Source organism: Pseudorca crassidens, chromosome 4 (genome assembly GCF_039906515.1).
Source record: "Pseudorca crassidens isolate mPseCra1 chromosome 4, mPseCra1.hap1, whole genome shotgun sequence".
Lineage (NCBI taxonomy): Eukaryota > Metazoa > Chordata > Mammalia > Artiodactyla > Delphinidae > Pseudorca > Pseudorca crassidens.
The window spans coordinates 75,733,025-75,753,124 of record NC_090299.1 but is presented as its reverse complement, the minus strand read 5'-3'; the positions used below and the strand labels follow the sequence as shown (position 1 = coordinate 75,753,124).

The following is a 20,100-nucleotide window of genomic DNA, read 5'->3' as shown; positions in this document are numbered from 1 at the left end:
GCAGTGTTATGTGAAAGGGATTGAGGTGGAGCACGGCAGGAAGTGGGGGATGACTTAGGGAGCAGCTGAAGTGGATCTGGGAAGAAATTACGAACGAGGGTGTGGGCAGCAGGAATGGGCAAGAGGGGCCTATTGGAGAGGCTTTGTTGAGGTAACTACGATAGGATTTAAGTCAGTTCCCTTGTTTTACTTGGAGAGAAAATGAAGTTTGGATGCTTCATCTTTCCCAAATCAACTCTCACTATCTTCCGGTGAAAAGACCCCAGGCTTGGAAGCAAAGTGTGGACCCCGGGTCTGTAGGTTGGGAGAGGGGCTTGGAGAGCTGGAAGCATCTCTTATTCTCCTTGGTGTTCCATGTGCTTTAGCCCGGCCTCAGAGGAAAGAGCTAGAGGAGCGAGCTGTGAGAAGGAAGCTTCCCCGCCCCTCCCCAGGTTCTCAGTTCTGCTTGGACAGCCCCACATCACAGGATGAGGCTTGGCACCCTCATCTGTGATAATAAAAACATAGCACAACAGTCATGTATCTCTTGGAATGTGACAACGACCAGATTATTAGCTTACGTGTTCTTAACCTACTGTCCTTTCTCCCCTCCACACCCTCCACCAACTAAAGAGAGCTTTTTTTTTTACTGCTTAGCTTCTTCCCCTCCTCTACTCTCTAAGAAGAATTCCGTCTACTGATCCTGTTTTTCTTGTGATACAGAAATAGGGAGAGAGAAACCAGACTGGACAGTTAGGAAAAGGGATAAAATTCTGATGGCTTGCTCCAGTTCAGGGTTACCCTTCTCTCTGTAAAAATCACATCAAGGACTGTATCGACTAGATACTAAAGAATGAAGCCAGAAGATCAAGTCAACCCATATAATACGGACCTAAGAGAGAAGTAGGAAAAAAAAAAAAGAAAAATACTTTGGGCTGGGCTTCAGGGAACATTTGCAGGGGGAGTCTTGATAAATGAAAGGCTCCAAGATAGAAAATATGTTGTTGTATGGTATGGATTGAATCTCTTTTAATACTAATTAAATGTTGCAATTTCGGTTTTGGCTGCTCACAGCTTTTAATGTTTTATGATTTTAAAGTTTTGGTTTTATGTCATACCATGCTTAGACTAGACAATATTGTATTCCAGCTTAACAGCAGGAATTCTGGGACCAAACTCTTGGATCTCAAATCCCATTGCTACCACTTAATAGCTGTGTGACCTTTGGCAAGATACTTCATTCTCTGTGACTCAGTTGCTTTGTCTGCAAAATGAGTTAACAAGAGTATCTACTTCAGAGAGCTGTTGTGAGGATTAAATGAGTTGATATTTGTAAAGCTCATGTAAAGCCCAACATGTAGTTAGCCCTACATAAGCATTAGCTATTAGTAGTACAGGAAAATTTGAGGTCATGAGATTTTTCTGCCTTGGTTCAACCAAGATGGCGTAGATGACCGTCAGAGAAGAATTATTCTCAGTAAAACAGATCCTAACTTTTGGGAAGGAATGGAGGTTCTAGGCAGTTGTAATAGGCGGATTTCTAAAATGAAACCCAAAGATCCCCACCTCTGGGTTTTCACACCCTTGTGTAATCCATTTCCCATTGAGAGTGGGCTGGACCTGGTGACTTGTGTATAACTCACAGAATATGACAATGATGGTAGGATATCATTTTCGTGGTTAGGTTACAAAAGGTTGTGATTCTGGTCTTGCTAGCAGGCTCTTTCTCTTGCTGGCTGTGATGATGCTAAAGCTGCCTTGGTGGGGAGGCCCTCATGGCAAAGAACTGGGGGAAGCCTGGGGCCAAACAGCCTGTAAAGAATTGAGACCATCAGTCCAACAGCCGGTGAGGGACTGCCAACAACCACTGAGTGAGCTGGAAATGGATCCGGCCTCAGTTGAAACTTGATTTCAGCCTTTTGGGAGACTCAGGCAGAGATCCCATGTCCAGATTCCTAACCCCAGAAACTGTGAGATAATTAATGTGTGTTGTTCTAAACCATTACATTTTAGAGTATTTTGATACATAGCAATAGATAACTAATTCAGCAATGTACCAAAGGAGGAACTTGGGAACCCAGAGACCCAGCTCTAGGATATGAGGGTGGAAGTTGGGGAGGCCTTGAGGGTGAGAGTCACCATTGAAGGAGCATCCTATTGTCACACTGGGGAGAGCATACCCTCATCTATGTGGGGAGGAGAGCAACTCAGGCAGAGCCCTTCAGGATGAAGTGGCTGAGGCTATCCTAGGGCTTCCTGTTCAAGTGCCTATCAGCCTGGGAACACTTAGTTCTCATCTTGCATCATTGACCTCTTTGCAGCACTGGAGTGTGTACTCTTCTAGAAATGCCTCCTTATCTTTATGACACCACTCCATTCAATTGTTTATTCATTCAGGCAACAGCTATGAGCCAGACACTTCTATGAGGTCTGGATACATTATGAACAAGGAGAAATGGCCCTCACACAGTATAAATTTCTTCTGGCTTTATTCTATCTTTTTAACTGCTCCTCTGTCTTCTTCCCTGGGGCGACTTTTGTTCACATACCCCTTAAAGCCTAGTGTTCTCCATGGCACTGTCCTTGTCCCTCTTTCCTTTTTACCTTACACGTCCCCCTGCATGATTTCAGGCTGTATCTATCACCTAACGCCATGTCCATGCTGACCTCTCCCATTTCTGAGTTCCTATTGCCCTTAGGGTCAGGACCAAGCACTTAAGTTCAACCTCTATTTTTTTTTTAATTAATTAATTAATTTATTTATGGCTGCGTTGGGTCTTCGTTGCTGTGCACGGGTTCTCATTGCGGTGGCTTCTGTTGTTGCGGAGCACGGGCTCTAGGCGCGCAGGCTTCAGTAGCTGTGGTTCGAAGGCTCTAGGGCACAGGCTCAGTAGTTGTGGCGTACGGGCTTACTTGCTCTGCGGCATGTGGGATCTTCCCGGACCAGGGATCGAACCCATGTCTACTGCATTGGCAGGCGGATTCTTAACCACTGCACCACCAGGGAAGCCCAACCTCTAACTGTTGATCTATGGAAACTTTCCCATGCCTGGGAGTTTTAGTCCACTAGTGAATATCTGTATCTCTTTGTATAATAGAAGGGTATTTGACAAATCAAAATGAGTAGGTAATTAGAAGGACTGGCAAAACCCAGAGCTGGCAAGACTGTGTAGCAACTGAAACTCTCATACGCTGCAGGGAGGAGTGAAAACTGTTTGGCAATACCTATTAAAGCTAAATATTTATATATACTTTGACCCAGTAACTCCATTCTTGGGTAAACACCCAAGAGAAACAAGTGCTTATGTCCACCAAAAGACATGTACAAGCATGTTCATGCCAGCTTTATCCACGATAGCCAAAAACTGGAAACAATTCAAATGTCCATCAATAGTAGATTGGATAGGGGCTTCCCTGGTGGCACAGTGGTTGAGAATCCATCTGCCAATGCAGGGGACACGGGTTTCAATCCTTGGTCCGGGAAGATCCTACATGCCGCGGAGCAACTAAGCTTGTGCACCACAACTACTGAGCCTGTGCTCTAGAGCCCGTGAGCCACAACTACTGAGTCCACATGCCACAACTACTGAAGCCCATGCGCCTAGAGCCTGTGCTCCACAACGAGAGAAGCCACCACAATGAGAAGCCTGTGCACTGCAACGAAGACCCAACACAGCCAAAAACAAATAAATAAATTTATTTAAAAAAATAGTAGATTGGATAGTATTTTATACAATAGAATATTACACAGCAATGAAAAAAATAAACTACTGCTATACATAATGACATGGATGAATCTCATAGACATAATATTGAGTTGAAAGAAGACAAACACAAAAGAACATATACTGTATGATTCCACTTATGTGAAGTTCAAGCACAGGCAAGATAATCTATGGTGTCTACACCCTTTTTACAGAGTTATCTTTGCAGAGTTATGACTGGGAAGGGACACAAGGGAAAATCTGAGGGTTCTGAAAATATCTAAATATTGATTTGGGTGGTGATTACCCAAGAGTATATGTAAAAAGTTATCCAGCTATACACTTAAGATTGGTACATTTCACTGTCTTTAACTTATACCTCAATAAAGAGTTAAAAAAAAAAAAGAAGCGTATGTTATAGATAGCTTTTGTTTTTGCTATCCAGCATTTTTTTGTCCTTTTCTTAAAGTAATTAACCCTGAGTTACCACTGTCCTTTACCTTTACGGGGTGTAGACAATGCTCACCTCATATATATGTCACATGATCCAGGACTGGCCATCAGAATTTTCCACACCTTGGCCACAGGGATGGACCTGTGATTTAAACCAAAGCAATGAGATTCAAACCCAGGACTTTAAAACAAATCCTATGCTTATGTGTACATTTACAAGGAGGTGAGTGGTTCTATGGACATATCTATCTGTTGTTAGATATAGCTCCTCAGAGGGAAAAGGACAGAAAAATACCACCTAATCCTCACAATCGCCCTACTGAAGCTGTTGCCTGAAGCTGGGAAACAATTCCCTTCTATGTCCACCCCGCACTTGCCTGGAGGTTGTTGCCTCCCTGGTGAAGTGGACATGAGTAGAAAGAGTATGGTTCTGGGAATTCCCTCTTGGTCCAGCGGTTAGGACTCCATGCTTCCACTGCAAGGGGCCTGGGTTCAACTCCTGGTCAGGGAACTAAGATCCCACAAGCTATGCAGTGCAGCCAAAAAAAAAAAAAAAAAAAAAGAACATGGTTCTGGGTTTGTCAGATATCTTCCATACAGACTCAAGGATCACATAATCACAACTGAGCTACAAGAGAGGCTGGGCATTGTAAGAGTGTGGAAACAAACACTTTTGGTGGCCCACATCACATCCCTTTGGCCATCTCTGATATCAGCCACGGCTACAATGGACAGTCATCCTATGTGAGCCCAGGTGTTGTTCTGACAGCATTTCTCCTCCAGTGTGAGGTCTCAGCCTTCCGTGTTCTGCCCCAGGGCCTTCTTCAATACCCTAGGACCCTGCTCAGCCTACAGGTAATAGTACCCCAAAGTACAGGGGTGTTAATGTCTCTCTTGGCAACTTCCAACCACTGGGGGATGGCAGCTAGTGGATAAATTCCCTCACCTTTAGGTGAATGGTTGTAGGAGGCCTTCTGTACTGTTCTCATCTTGATAACACATTTTCCTTCTTGACATCACTCTCCCTGCTCCCCCCATTCCTGTTTCAGGGGATCCCTCTTCAGTAAACTACCTGGACCAAGTCCTGCTGTCAGATTCTGCTCTCGGGGGAACTCAAGCTAAGACAAGAACTCATGGAAAATCTGGGGAGCACTAACTGTTCTCAGACAGCAGTTTGCAGGGCTTTATTTGTCAGCTTAAGGTAAGGTAAAGTTTGGAGACGTGAGAATTTATTGGAAAATTACAGGTTAAGGCCTCAGGGGTTTTGCAGAGCCCTTGGGAGAGGCAGCAGTATCAGAATATCTTTGCCTCATTCCTTCAGGGCTACATCTTGGATTTTACTCCAAATCATTTCCAACTCCCATTTATTATCTCATTGGCTTATGTTAGAGCAGAGTTTTGCTGAAAATATTGTTCAGGGCTTAGGTCCTTCATGTAAACGGCAGTGGCATGTTATAATTCTGCTGCCTTTCTGATGAGATGATGTAATTGTGTGGCTTTGATTTTTAAATAAGATTATACCCCAATTTCAGCCTTAATTGATGGCAAATCTGGCTGACACATACAAAGTTTAATAATTATTACTTAGGCATTATCTAACTTTCCCAAGGTGTGCCTCAAAGGTAATACATATCCTTTAAGTGTCCGATTGTGCCTAGATGTTTCTGGGCTTCAGCAAGTACATTTATAAATTTAAATCCCACCAAATCAGCAGTGGTCAAATAGCTACTTCTTAGTAGGGGTTTCAGAGTTTCTCTGATTTAAAAAAAAAAAAAAAAAATGGGACTTCCGGGAAGATGGCGGAAGAGTAAAACGCGGAAATCACCTTCCTCCCCACAGATACTCCAGAAATACATCTACACGTGGAACAACTCCTACAGAACGCATACTGAACGCTGGCAGACCTCAGACCTCCCAAAAGAAAAGAAACCCCCCACATACCTAGGTAGGGCAAAAGAATAAAGAATAAACAGAGACAAAAGGATAGGGACGGGACCGGCACCAGTGGGAGGGAGCTGTGAAGGAGGAAAGGTTCCCACACACTGGGAAGCCCCTTCGCGGGTGGAGACTAAGGGCGGCAGAGGGGGGAGCTTCGCAGCCGCGGAGGAGACTGCAGCCACAGGGGTGCGGAGGGTAAAGCGGGGAGATTCCCGCACAGAGGATCAGGGCCGACCAGCACTCACCAGACTGAGAGGCCTGTCTGCTCACCCGCCGGGGCGGGCGGGGCTGCGAGCTGAGGCTCAGGCTTCGGTCGGAGTGCCAGGAGAGGACTGGGGTTGGCGGCGTGAACACAGCCTGAAGGGGGCTAGTGAGCCACAGCTGGCCGGGAGGGAGTCCGGGGAAAAGTCTGGACCTGCCGAAGAGGCAAGAGACTTTCTCTTCCCTCTTTGTTTCCTGGTGCGCAAGGAGAGGGGATTAAGAGCGCTGCTTAAAGGAGCTCCAGAGACGGGCGCGAGCCGCGGCTAAAAGCGCGGACCCCAGAGACGGGCAGGAGACGCTAAGGCTGCTGCTGCCGCCACCAAGAAGCCTGTGTACGAGCACAGGTCACTATCCACACCCCACTTCCGGGGAGCCTGTGCAGCCCACCACTGCCAGGGTCCCGGGATCCAGGGACAACTTCCCCGGGAGAACGCACGGCGCGCCTCACGCTGGTGCAACGTCACACCGGCCTCTGCCGCCCGCAGGCCCGCCCCGCACTCCGTGCCCCTCCCTCCCCCGCGGCCTGAGTGAGCCAGAGCCTCCGAATCAGTGGCTCCTTTGACCCCGTCCTGTCTGAGCGAAGAACAGACGCCCTCCGGCGACCTACACGCAGAGGCGGGGTCAAATCCAAAGCGGAGTCCCGGGAGCTGTGAGAACAAAGAAGAGAAACGGAAATCTGTCCCAGCAGCCTCAGAAGCAGCGGATTAAAGCTCCACAATCAACTTGATGTACCCTGCATGTGTGGAATACATGAACAGACAACGAGTCATCCCAAATTGAGGAAGTGGACTCTGAGAGCAACATTTATGATTTTTTCCCCTTTTCCTCTTTTTGTGAGTGTGTATGTGTATGCTTCTGTGTGAGATTTTGTCTGTATAGCTTTGCTTCCACCATTTGTCCTAGGGTTCTATCCGTCCTTTTTTTTTGTTTTTTTCAATTTTTTTCTTAATAATTATTATTTATTTTAATAACTTTATTTTATTTTACTTTATCTTCTTTCTTTCTTTCCTTTCTTCCCTCATTTAGACAACGAATCATCCCAAATTAAGGAGGTGGACTTTGAGAGCAAGATTTATGATTTTTTCCCCTTTTCCTCTTTTTGTGAGTGTGTATATGTTTGCTTCTGTGTGAGATTTTGTCTGTATAGCTTTGCTTCCACCACTTGGCCTAGGGTTCTAGCCGTCCGTTTTTTTGTTTTGTTTTGTTTTTAATTTTTTTCTTTTTTCTTAATATTTTTTATTTTAATAACTTTATTATATTTTACCTTACTTTATTTTATTTTACTCTATCTTCTTTCTTTCTTTTTTTACTTCCTTCCCTCCTTCCTCCCTTCCTTCCTCCCTCCCTCCCTTCTTTTTTTCTTTCTTTCTACTTCTACTAATTCTTTCTTTCTAATTCTTCTCCCTTTTATTCTGAGCCGTGTGGATGAAAGGCTCTTGGTGCCGCAGCCAGGAGTCAGTGCTGTGCCTCTGAGGTCAGACAGCCAACTTCAGGACACTGGTCCAGAAGAGACCTCCCAGCTCCACACAATATCAAATGGCGAAAGTATCCCAGAGATCTCCATCTCAACACCAGCACCCAGCTTCACTCAACGACCAGCAAGCTACAGTGCTGGACATCCTATGCCAAACAACTAGCAAGACAGGAACACAACCCCACGCATTAGCAGAGAGGCTGCCTAAAATCATAATAAGTCCACACACACCCCAAAACACACCACCAAATGTGGACCTGCCCACCAGAAAGACAAGATCCAGCCTCATCTACCAGAACACAGGCACTAGTCCCCTCCACCAGGAAGCCTACACAACACACTGAACCAACCTTAGCCACTGGCGACAGACACCAAAAACGAGAACTACGAACCTGCAGCCTGCAAAAAGGAGACCCCAAACACAGTAAGATAAGCAAAATGAGAAGACAGAAAAACACACAGCAGATGAAGGAGTAAGATAAAAACCCACCAGACCTAACAAATGGAGAGGAAATAGGCAGTCTACTTGAAAAAGAATTCAGAATAATGATAGTAAAGATGATCCAAAATCTTGGAAAATGAATAGACAAAATGCAAGAAACATTTAACAAGGACCTAGACGAACTAAAGATGAAACAAACAACAATGAACAACACAATAAATCAAATTAAAAATACTCTAGATGGGATCAATAGCAGAATAACTGAGGCAGAAGAACGGATAAGTGACCTGGAAGATAAAATAGTGGAAATAACTACTGCAGAGGAGAATAAAGAAAAAAGAATGAAAAGCATTGAGGACAGTCTCAGAGATCTCTGGGACAACATTAAACGCACCAACATTCGAATTATAGGGGTGCCAGAAGAAGAAGAGAAAAAGAAAGGGACTGAGAAAATATTTGAAAAGATTATAGTTGAAAACTTCCCTAATATGGGAAAGGAAATAGTTAATCAAGTCCAGGAAGCACAGAGAGTCCCATACAGGATAAATCCAAGGAGAAATACGCCAAGACACATATTAATCAAACTGTCAAAAACTAAATACAAAGAAAACATATTAAAAGCAACAAGGGAAAAACAACAAATAACACACAAGGGAATCCCCATAAGGGTAACAGCTGATCTTTCAGCAGAAACTCTGCAAGCCAGAAGGGAGTGGCAGGACATATTTAAAGTGATGAAGGAGAAAAACCTGCAACCAAGATTACTCTACCCAGCAAGGATCTTATTCAGATTTGATGGAGAAATTAAAACCTTTACAGACAAGCAAAAGCTGACAGAGTTCAGCACCACCAAACCATCTTTACAACAACTGCTAAAGGAACTTCTCTAGGCAAGAAACACAAGAGAAGGAAAAGACCTACAATAACGAACCCAAAACAATTAAGAAAATAGAAATAGGAACATACATATCGATAATTACCTTAAATGTAAATGGACTAAATGCTCCCACCAAAAGACACAGATTAGCTGAATGGATACAAAAACAAGACCCATATATTTGCTGTCTACTAGAAACGCACTTCAGACCTAGAGACACATACAGACTGAAAGTAAGGGGATGGAAAAAGATATTTCATGCAAATGGAAACCAAAAGAAAGCTGGAGTAGCAATTGTCATATCAGACAAAATCGACTTTAAAATAAAGAATATTAGAAGAGACAAAGAAGGACACTAAATAATGATCAAGGGATCAATCCAAGAAGAAGATATAACAATTGTAAATATTTATGCACCCAACATAGGAGCAAATACTAACAGCCATAAAAGGGGAAATCGACAGTAACACATTCATAGTAGGGGACTTTAACACCCCACTTTCACCAATGGACAGATCATCCAAAATGAAAATAAATAAGGAAACACAAGCTTTAAATGATACATTAAACAAGATGAACTTAATTGATATTTATAGGACATTCCATCCAAATACAACAGAATACAGATTTTTCTTAAGTGCTCATGGAACATTCTCCAGGATAGATCATATCTTGGGTCACAAATCAAGCCTTAGTAAATTTAAGAAAATTGAAATTGTATCAAGTATCTTTTCCGACCACAATGCTATGAGATTAGATATCAATTACAGGAAAAGATCTGTAAAAAATACAAACACATGGAGGCTAAACAATACACTACTTAATGACGAAGTGATCACTGAAGAAATCAAGAGGAAATAAAAAAATACCTAGAAACAAATGACAATGGAGACACAACGACCCAAAATCTATGGGATGCAGCAAAAGCAGTTCTAAGAGGGAAGTTTATAGCAATACAATCCTACCTTAAGAAACAGGAAACATCTCGAATAAACAACCTAACCTTGAACCTAAGGCAATTAGAGAAAGAAGAACAAAAATACCCCAAAGTTAGCAGAAGGAAAGAAATCATAAAAATCAGATCAGAAATAAATGAAAAAGAAATGAAGGAAATGATAGCAAAGATCAATAAAACTAAAATCTGGTTCTTTGAGAAGATAAACAAAATTGATAAACCATTAGCCAGACTCATCAAGAAAAAAAGGGAAAAGACTAAAATCAATAGAATTAGAAATGAAAAAGGAGAAGTAACAACTGACACTGCAGAAATACAAAGGATCATGAGAGATTACTACAAGCAACTCTATGCCAATAAAGTGGACAACCTGGAAGAAATGGACAAATTCTTAGAAATGTACAACCTGCCAAGACTGAATCAGGAAGAAATAGAAAATATGAATAGACCAATCACAAGCACTGAAATTGAAACTGTGATTAAAAATCTTCCAACAGGGGCTTCCCTGGTGGCGCAGTGGTTTGAGAGTCCGCCTGCCGATGCAGGGGATGCGGGTTCGCGCCCCGGTCCGGGAGGATCCCACATGCCGCGGAGCGGCTGGACCCGTGAGCCATGGCCGCTGAACCTGCGCGTCCGGAGCCTGTGCTCCGCAACGGGAGAGGCCACATTGGTGAGAGGCCCGCGTACCGAAAAAAAAAAAAAAAAAAGTTAATTCTTCTTAAATAAATTTGTAAGTTTAATGCAATTCCAGTCAACATTACAATAAGAATTTTGTGGGGGGGAGGAGAAATATAGGGATAGGGGATTTTAAAAAAGGGTTATGATGGGATTATATGAAATCCTGGTGTGTGAAACTTCTGAAAATTGTAAAGCATTGTAGAATTTCAAAACTTTCATTCAATAAAAAAAAATTTTAAAAAAAGAATTTTTGTAATGATATTATTTTAAAATTAATCTGGAAGAGTAAACATTTTAGAATATCAAAGAAAGTTCTGGAAAAAGATAACCCTGAAGGGGCTAGACATTTTAAAGGGTAAAACTATTTTAGAGTTACAGTGATTAAAACAGTATATTAATAATTCTGGAATAAACAGGTAGTTCAGTGGAACCATCTAAAGTAGAAACAGTCCAACTCAATGGCCTTTTTCCCAGCACAATCTCCTCTCCTTCCATCAGCCTCCTTTAGTTATCCCTGTAGACCTATTTCTTCACCCTTATCAAAATCTTGAATCCCTGGCCCCTCTGCTTCTTAGTATCCATCCCTACCTATTCGTCTCTTGTCTTCACTCCCTTCCCAACGTGATGGAGACTCCATGTTTCGTTTCAACAATTATTTGCTCATATTTTCAACTTCCTTGCTCCATTTCCCTGCCATTATACCCTGTGGCAGAAACCCAAAACAAATAAAGATAAACAAACTTGGATCTAGTGACTGGAAAGAGACGCAAAGTTAGTATACTAGTTTGAATAGTGTCTTACCAAAATTCATATCCACCCAGCACCTCAGAATGTTCCTTATCTGGAAATAGGGTCTTTGTATATGTAACCAGTTAGGATGAGATTGTAGTGGATGAAGGTGGGTCCTAAATCCAATGAGTGGTGTCCTTATAAGAAGGCTATGTGAAGACAGAGAGACACAGACGCAGACATACACCAAGGGAAGAAGACCGTGTGAAATGGAGGCAGAAATTGGAGTGGTGCATCTACAAGTTGAGGAGGCCCACGGATTGCTGGGGAACACTGGAAGCCAGGAAGAGGCAAGGAAAGGTCCTTCCCTAGAGCTGACACTTTGATTTCACATTCTAGCCTCCAAACTGTGAGAGAATGGGTTTCTGTTGTTTTAAGCCATATTGGTTGTAATGTGTTACAGCAGCCCTAGGAAACTATTATAGGGGCTTCTAGGCTGCTGGATATACAAGTGTCTTCTTTGTGTGAATTCATCATGTTATATGTGATGTATGCACACTGCTATGTATATAGTATACTTCAATTAAAAGTAAAAAAGTAAAAAGAAAAAAAGCATCGATCTTCCTTATCTGAGCCCACACCTGTGCCGTTCAGCACTGCTGGAGAAAATCTCCCAACCTTTGTGAGTGGTGCCTAATCTCTGTGGGGCTCTTGTGCTGCCCACCGATCCCTCCATATGTCCCTGGGAAGGGCTTTCTCTTTTCTCAAAATTCTTTCCACAGGAGTATTTCCTCCTTCACTCTCATCAAATGACCCTGCTTCTAACTTGTCAGTGAAAAAGACACCACTTGAAGGCAACTCCAGAGTATCCAGCCATTCCTCCTACACACATCCCACTTTTCCTCTTCCCTTCCAGTTAAAAGAGAAGAACTTTCCCTCCTCCTGCCAAGAATCATTCTGGTCTCTGGATCCCATCTCTTGTCAGCCTCTGAAAAGATCTTACCCTTTTGCAATGTTCTCATATTTATAAATAAATCCACACTCCCTTTGGTTAAATAGAAAGATCTCACCAATCCCTTCTCACCCCATGCCCTGGAGATTCTGAAAGGTTTTCCCTAGCAAGGTGTGCTGTGGTGCCCTTTGAGAATCCCTCCATCTTCTCTGTGTCTTCATTGGGTAAGAAGAGTCTAGAGCATCACCTTCGGTCATTTGCCTCATGGAAACATTAGGGGGACTTCCCTGGTAGCATCCACTTGCCAATGCAGGGGACACAGTTTCAAGCCCTGGTCCAGGAAGATCCCACATGCCTCGGAGCAACTAAGCCCGTGCGCCACAACTACTGAGCCTGCGCTCTAGAGCCTGCGAGCCACAACTACTGAAGCCCGTGCGCCTAGAGTCCGTCCTCCCCAGCAAGAGAAGCCACCGCAATGAGAAGCCCGTGCACCGCAACGAAGAGTAGCCCCCGCTCGCCGCTACTAGAGAAAGCCTGAGCACAGCAACTAAGACCCAATGCAGCCAAAAATAAATAAATAAATTTTAAAAAAGAAAAGAAACATTAGGTACACGTTGTGTGTTGTTTTCTGAACGCTTTGTCCTGGTATTTCCTGTTTACCCTTTCCCTGACCCACATTTAGGAAGCTAGGCAATTTGTTTTGTTGTCTCAGGGATGGGGTGACACAGCAGAATGTGGATAACAAAAGAGGCTCATTTGGGGCTTTGCACTTTCAAAATCCCAGGCCTCAAAGCAAACACAATGAATCAGGAAAAATATAAAAAAGCCAGGCTACCTCTGCAGACTAGATAATAATGAGTGAAAAGAGAGAGCAGCCAGGGGCACCAAATGAGCTCAAAGGCCAGTTGGCCATGGTGAGGGTTGCTGTGGACGCTGCCCAAATCCCCCCTTTAGGACTGAACACTCACCCCTCCCCCAACTTCTGGGAGTGCTGACTGCTGTTGGCTCACACCTGAGTCCCTGCCCAGGTATTACAGAAAGCTGCCTTGCCCAAGATTATGTTCCCTCCCTAGGGACAACCAGTAATAAAGATTCTTCTATGTGGAAGAACAAAGGTCCAGCCCCCTTGCTTCAACTTAGAATAACTCTGAGAGGCCATCCAGTGTCAGAGCTTCCTGAGGCATTGGTAGGGGCCTCTGCGGCAACTGCACCCCAGTTCAATCTCTCCCTTGGCCCAAACGTAGCTGCTGTTCCCAAAAGTCCCCATTCCCTCCCCTTAGTAGCTTCTTGCACTCAAATGTTCATCTACCTAAAGGTTCCTGGCACCTCCTGGGAAGACACCTGAAAACTGAGGAATGGAAGGCACCTGGAGAGGTCCCCAGAATCCCTGAAGCTTAGCCTAGTGCAGGAGAGTAGAGGAAAAGTGACATGCAGCTTGTGTCAGCTGAGAAGGCCCAAGTGAGTCTCAGTATTTCCCACAGGCCCGAGCTTCTTCCAGAACAGTACATGATCACTGATCTGGTCAGGAGGGTCCCAGATGTGGCACTGGCAGACAATGGACTTGAAGAGGTCTCAGGGCTGGGACCTGCATGGACCCACAACTGATGACCAGATGGTAATGAGGGCACCTCAGAAGGCACCACCATGATGGACTGTGATACTGAGAGCACAAAATTCCAGCCCCTCTCCTCAACATCTTGATACTATCCACATCCCCCTGAACTTCCTCAAGAAAAGGAAATCAGCCTGGGAATGGGCAGAAATCTAGTTTACATAGGCTATGAAATCATGTTTACCAAACCTCCATGTGACCTCCAAGCCAATAATCAAAACAAAAAATAAACAATAGACTGGGGTAAATACTTAGCAAACAGGAAGACAAAGGACTACTATTTTTATTTTTAAAATAAATTTTGTTATTATTTATTTATTATTTTTATGTTTTGGCTGTGCCATGTGGCATGTGGGATCTTAGTTCCCTGACCAGGGATCAAACCCTTGTCCTCTAGCAGTGGAAGAGCAGAGTCTTAACCACTGAACCACCAGGGAAGTCCCCATGACTTTTTTTTTTTTTTGGCTGCGTTGGGTCTTTGCTGCTGCGCGCGGGCTTTCTCTAGCTGTGGCGAGCGGGGGCTACTCTTTGTTGCGGTGCGTGGGCTTCTCATTGTGGTGGCTTCTCTTGTTGCAGAGCACGGGCTCTAGGCGCGCGGGCTTCAGTAGTCGTGGCTCACGGGCCCTAGAGCACAGGCTCAGTAGTTGTGGCGCACGGGCTTAGTTGCTCCGCGGCACGTGGGATCTTCCTGGACCAGGGCTCGAACCCGTGTCTCCCGCATTGGCAGGCGGATTCTTAACCACTGCGCCACCAGGGAGGCCCCAGGACTACTATTTTTAATATAAAGAATCCATACACGGGGCTTCCCTGGTGGCGCAGTGGTTGAGAGTCTGCCTGCCGATACAGGGCACACGGGTTCGTGCCCCGGTCCTGGAAGATCCCACATGCCGCGGAGCGGCTAGGCCCGTGAGCCATGGCCGCTGAACCTGCGCGTCCGGAGCCTGTGCTCCGCAACAGGAGAGGCCACAACAGTGAGAGGGCCGTGTACCGCAAAAACAAAAATAAAAAATAAATAAAGAATCCATACACATGGACAAGAAAAATGCAAAGACCCCAAAGGGGGAGGGGGAGACACTATACTCTGTTATTTGTATCCATTACCCATTCAGCTATCTCAGTTGTCTTTTAAGCAAGTTCTATCATTTTCTCTGCCTGAGGAAAGTGAGGCACAGGAGAGGATGGGCATCACACAGCGGTGGAATTAGGATTCAAACGCAGAGCCTGACTCTGTAGCCATGGTCTTGACCAGTATGTTGTATATATATGGGTATACATACATTTATATTTTCTGTTAAAATATTTATAAGGACAATTACAAACATTTAAAATGCCAATGAGATAACGTTACCTAAAAGGTGACCCCCACGAAATGTGTGTGCATGGTGATTTGTGATTTTCTACGTACATTTAACATGCATCTCTGAAGAGGCTGTAATAGTGGTATGCATGATGGTGATTTTTTTATTTGTCAAAGTGCAAAAAAGTAAGTATCAACCAGGAGCCTAGGGTTGAACTCATTCATATGTAGTTCAGGTATCTGGGCTGGATCAGCTTCCTCTCCTTCCTATTCTACCACCCTGGCTTATTGTGCCAGGCTATCATTGTTGGTGTCATTGTTTGTGTCCCCAAAAAACACTATGAATTCACAAGAGAACTGGGGATCACAGGTGGGAAGAAGCCAAGCATAGACTTGAACCAAGGGTTTTCTAGATTTGACCCTGTTTTTTCTGACTTCTGTTATAGTTGCTATTTCCAGTCCATCATTCTACTTCCTTCTCTATCTAGGAATTGAAGGTTATTTTTTACAAAAAATTTTTTTAGAGTATAGTTGATTTACAATGTTGTGTTCGTTTCAGATGTACAGCAAAGTGAGTCAGTTGAAGCCTATTTTTAAAATACACCTCGTATTTTGGAATAAGTTTAGACCTACGAAGAGTTGCAAAGATAGTACAGAGTTGTATATGGTCTTCACCAGTTTGCCCCAATGTTAACATCTTTCAAACTTAACTTTGTCAAAGTTAAGAAATTGGTATTACTATTATTAACCAAATTCCAGACTTTATTCAGATTTCACCAATATCCTTTTTCTGTACTAGGATCCAATCTGAGATACTACATTTAGTTGAAACCCATTTTTCTTTCATACACTAAAAACATCAAAACCCACTCTTTAATTCCGGTGGAAACACTGCATAATTCTGGCTGTGGTTTTCCAAGACTGCTCAAATAACTTTTTGTTTTTTCAATAACCATCTTCAGGAATATACAGTCTGGTCAGTTTTGACTACAAGGAACAGAGAATACCTCAAACTAGCTTAAATAAGGCCAAGGAGCAAGTCCATGGGTATTCATGGACAGGAAGCAAAGAATCAAGGACAGGAACTGGAACAGCTGTCAGGAACAGATGCTATTCTCTCAAGTTTGTCTCACAGTTTCTCTCTCCTTTGCTTACCTCTGCACCTCTCCTTTCTCATCTCTGCACCTCTCCTTTCCCTCTCCTGACCTAGTTCCCCTGCTTACTTGTCCTACACATGCCCACGCTGGCCACTCTGGCCCACAATCCACATAGTTTAGCATGTGCCACCAAATGCAACTTCACTCTGCTGAAATCCCAGCTCGTATATTCCAGCCAACCCCCAAGTCTTACGGGTGTTAGACAACAGATGGTGGTAAAACTTGGGTCTATTTTTCATCCTAATCAACCTTGAAATATATCTTATATATTTACATATGTACAATTGTATTAAATATATACAATTTTTTGTTATTGTGTCAGAAAAATCAATTTATCTATGATGCAAGTTATCACTGATATTTGACAATAGCATTATTAGAATGCATTCGTAAAAAATTGGAGGAAGGAGATCATCAAAATCGAATTTTTTTTTTTTTTTTTTTTGCGGTACGCGGGCCTCTCTCTGCTGTGGACTCTCCCGTTGCGGAGCACAGGCTCCGGACATGCAGGCCCAGTGACCATAGCTCATGGGCCCAGCCGCTCTGCAGCATGTGGGATCCTCCCAGACCGGGGCACGAACCCGTGTCCCCTGCATCGGCAGGTGGACTCCCAACCACTGCGCCACCAGTGAAGCCCCAAAATCGAATTTTTATTTGAGGGGGAACTAGAAGAGAATAAAATCTCTAAGCATTATTAAATACAGGGCTGCAGAGATTCTATCTCAAAGGAATTTGGACAAACTGTATGGGCTTCAAACATTTCCCAGAATCTCAGCTAAAATCCTAGAAAAGAAAGTCCACAGCAAACCTAAATCTGCTAATTAATCTAATAGAACACATTGGCTTTTTTTGGCTTTCTCCTTTGGGAAAGGAAAAAAATAACTCTGCTTAAAAACTGATGGTTTCTTAAACAGACAGATTAAAACTTACTGCAGTTCTTCAGGGATTTTAGGCTTCAATAAACCAATGGGAAAGTCTATCCTTGAATACACATACACACCTTGTTACCCAAATAACACTTCCTACCCTTCCTCTCTTCCTCTCCTTCCCCCCGCCTTCCCTTCCTTCATTCCTACTACAAATACTTATTGAACACCTATCACGTGCCACATACAGCTAGTCCTTGGGGAAACAGCAGTGAACAATAAGTAGGGAAGGGGTTTAGAATACAACATCCCAAAATATGCCACTTTGGCATAACGATTATTTCGAGCTAAAGGCACTTGAAAAACAGGTGCAAGAAGGGCACTGTGACCTCCCATTTTCTTCCTGAGAGCAGGAGATGAAACTCTCATGTGAAAGATGCCCTCCCAATACCAGGAAGAAAAGAACATTCGTATCACTAGAGACAGGGAGTCGCGGCTGAGAGAAATCAATAGAAACCGACATTGTTAAAATAACTCTTATCTTCCTTTAGCCCCTTCATGTATTTTACTTACTTTTCCACAATCGTCCCTCTTTGTTCAACCTAGCATACAAACACTTCATTTTCCTGTGAGGACTCCCGTGTACATGTAAAATTTTATTATAATGAAATTTTTATGCTTTCTTCCCGTTAATTTGTTAAGACAGTCCCAGGTGGAAACCTTAAGAGGGTAAAGGAGAAATTTTACCTCCCTTATGGTAGAAAATAAATAAAATAGAATGTTAGATGTGTAATGTGCTTTGGGGAAGTATGAAGCAAAGGAGGGGTCAGGGAGAGTTGGTGAGGGGCACTACAATTTTAAAGGGTCAGGGAAGGCTCCTTATGAGGGTGATATTTGAGCAAAGGCCAAAGCAGGTAAGGGAGGACACTTTGTAGATATTTGGGGCAAAAGCAAATGGAAAAGTGCTGCTGATGGAGTATGCCCAGAAGCTTGAGAGCAATAAGGTTAAGGGCTGGGATTAGGGGGAGGCAAATTGTGCAAATGCAGGGTCGGGTCCTGTTTTTCTTCTAACTTTTTTTTTTTTTTTTTTGCGGCACGCGGGCCTCTCACTGTTGGGGCCTCTCCCGTTGCGGAGCACAGGCTCCGGACGCGCAGGCTCAGCGGCCACGGCTCACGGGCCCAGCCGCTCCGCGGCACGTGGGATCCTCCCGGACCGGGGCACGAACCCGCGCCCCCCGCATCGGCAGGTGGACCCCCAGCCACTGCGCCACCAGGGAAGTCCCTCTTCTAACTTTTAACATTTTGTGCTTCATGGATTTTTTTGTATTAATTCTGATATTAAACTAAAATATTTATCTTGATTACTGAGTTTTTTGGCATGTCGAGGCCTGTGCCTCGCAAACTACACTCTAGTTCAGACCCTGGAGTTATTGGAGGGGTGAGGGGAGAAAGAAGGGAGTGTGAGGAAATGATGTCACAGCAAAGGGCGCAGGGAATCAGAGGGGCGTGGCTTTTACCCTGAGTAGCATGAAGTCACTAGAGGGCTGAATTCATTTTCTATTGCTGCCATGACAAATTACCTCAGACCGAGTGGCTTAAACAACATACATTTGTACCTTGCAGTTCTATCGATCAGAAGTCCAACACGGGTCTCACCAGGCTAAAATCAAGCGGTTGGCAGGGCAGCATTTTTTACCGGAAGCTCCAGGGGAGAATCTTTTTTCTTGCTTGTTCAGTGTGTCAGCAGAATTCAGTTCCATGCCGGTGTAGGACCGAAGCCCCCCTCTCCTTGCTGTTGGCCGTGGCCCCTTCCTCCATTTTCAAAGCCGGTGGTGGAGGGTCAAGCCCTTCTCACAGCAGATGTCTCTGACCACTCTGAGGCCTCGCTCTTCCATTTTTAATGACATGTGATTAGATTGCACCCACCTGGTAATCCAGGATCATCTGCCTATTTCGAGGTCCATACCCTGAGCACATCCTTAAAAGCCCCTTTTGCCATGTCAGGTAACAGAGTCATGGTTCTAGGGATTAGGACACAGACATCTTTGGGAGACCATGATTCTGCCCACCATGAGGGCTTTGAGCAATCGAGTAATGATCACTCTAGCTGCTTTGTTGAAAACAGTTGTGGGGAGGGGCAGGGAGGCCAAGAAAAGAAACAGGGAAACTGGTAAAGAGGCTAAAGCAATAATTCAGGGGAGAAATGCTGGTGGCCCGGCTCAAGGGAGGGGGCTGTGGAGGGGAGAGTTGAATTTGGATAAGTGACAGTAGGTTTTATATGTCACCTTGACTAGGCTACAGTCCCCAGTTATTCAATCAAACACTGACCTGGGTGTTGCTGTGAAGATAGTTAAAGTCTCTAATTAGTTGACCCTTTTTTTTTTTGGCTGCACTGGGTCTTCATTGCTGTGTGGGCTTTCTCTAGTTGTGGTGGGCGGGGGGCTATTCTTCGCTGCGGTGCGCAGGCTTCAGTAGTTGTGGCTCATGGGCTCAGTAGTTGTGGCTCACAGGCTCTAGAGCGCAGGCTCAGTAGTTGTGGCTGCACGGGCTTAGATGCTCTGCAGCATGTGGGATCTTCCCGGACCAGGGCTCGAACCCTTGTCCCCTAGCATTGGCAGGCGGATTCTTAACCACTGCGCCACCAGGGAAGCCCTAATTAGTTGACTTTAAGTCAAGGAACTTATCCTAGATTCAGGGTGGGCCTGATTCAATCAGCTGAAAAGCCT

General features: G+C 44.1%; 1 long non-coding RNA gene across 15 annotated transcripts in view; it reads right to left on the bottom strand.

Annotated features, from left to right (window-relative positions):
• LOC137223755 (uncharacterized) overlaps positions 1-20,100 on the bottom strand; it is a 241,897-nt gene that overhangs the window by 129,125 nt on the left and 92,672 nt on the right. For 14 of the 15 annotated variants that reach the window (XR_010943037.1, XR_010943044.1, XR_010943036.1 and 11 more), the window contains one exon: positions 4,210-4,278. The exons of the other annotated variant lie outside the window; for it this stretch is intronic. This is a non-coding gene — a long non-coding RNA (uncharacterized lncRNA). The remainder of the gene's footprint in view (positions 1-4,209; positions 4,279-20,100) is intronic. 15 annotated transcript variants of the gene reach the window in all.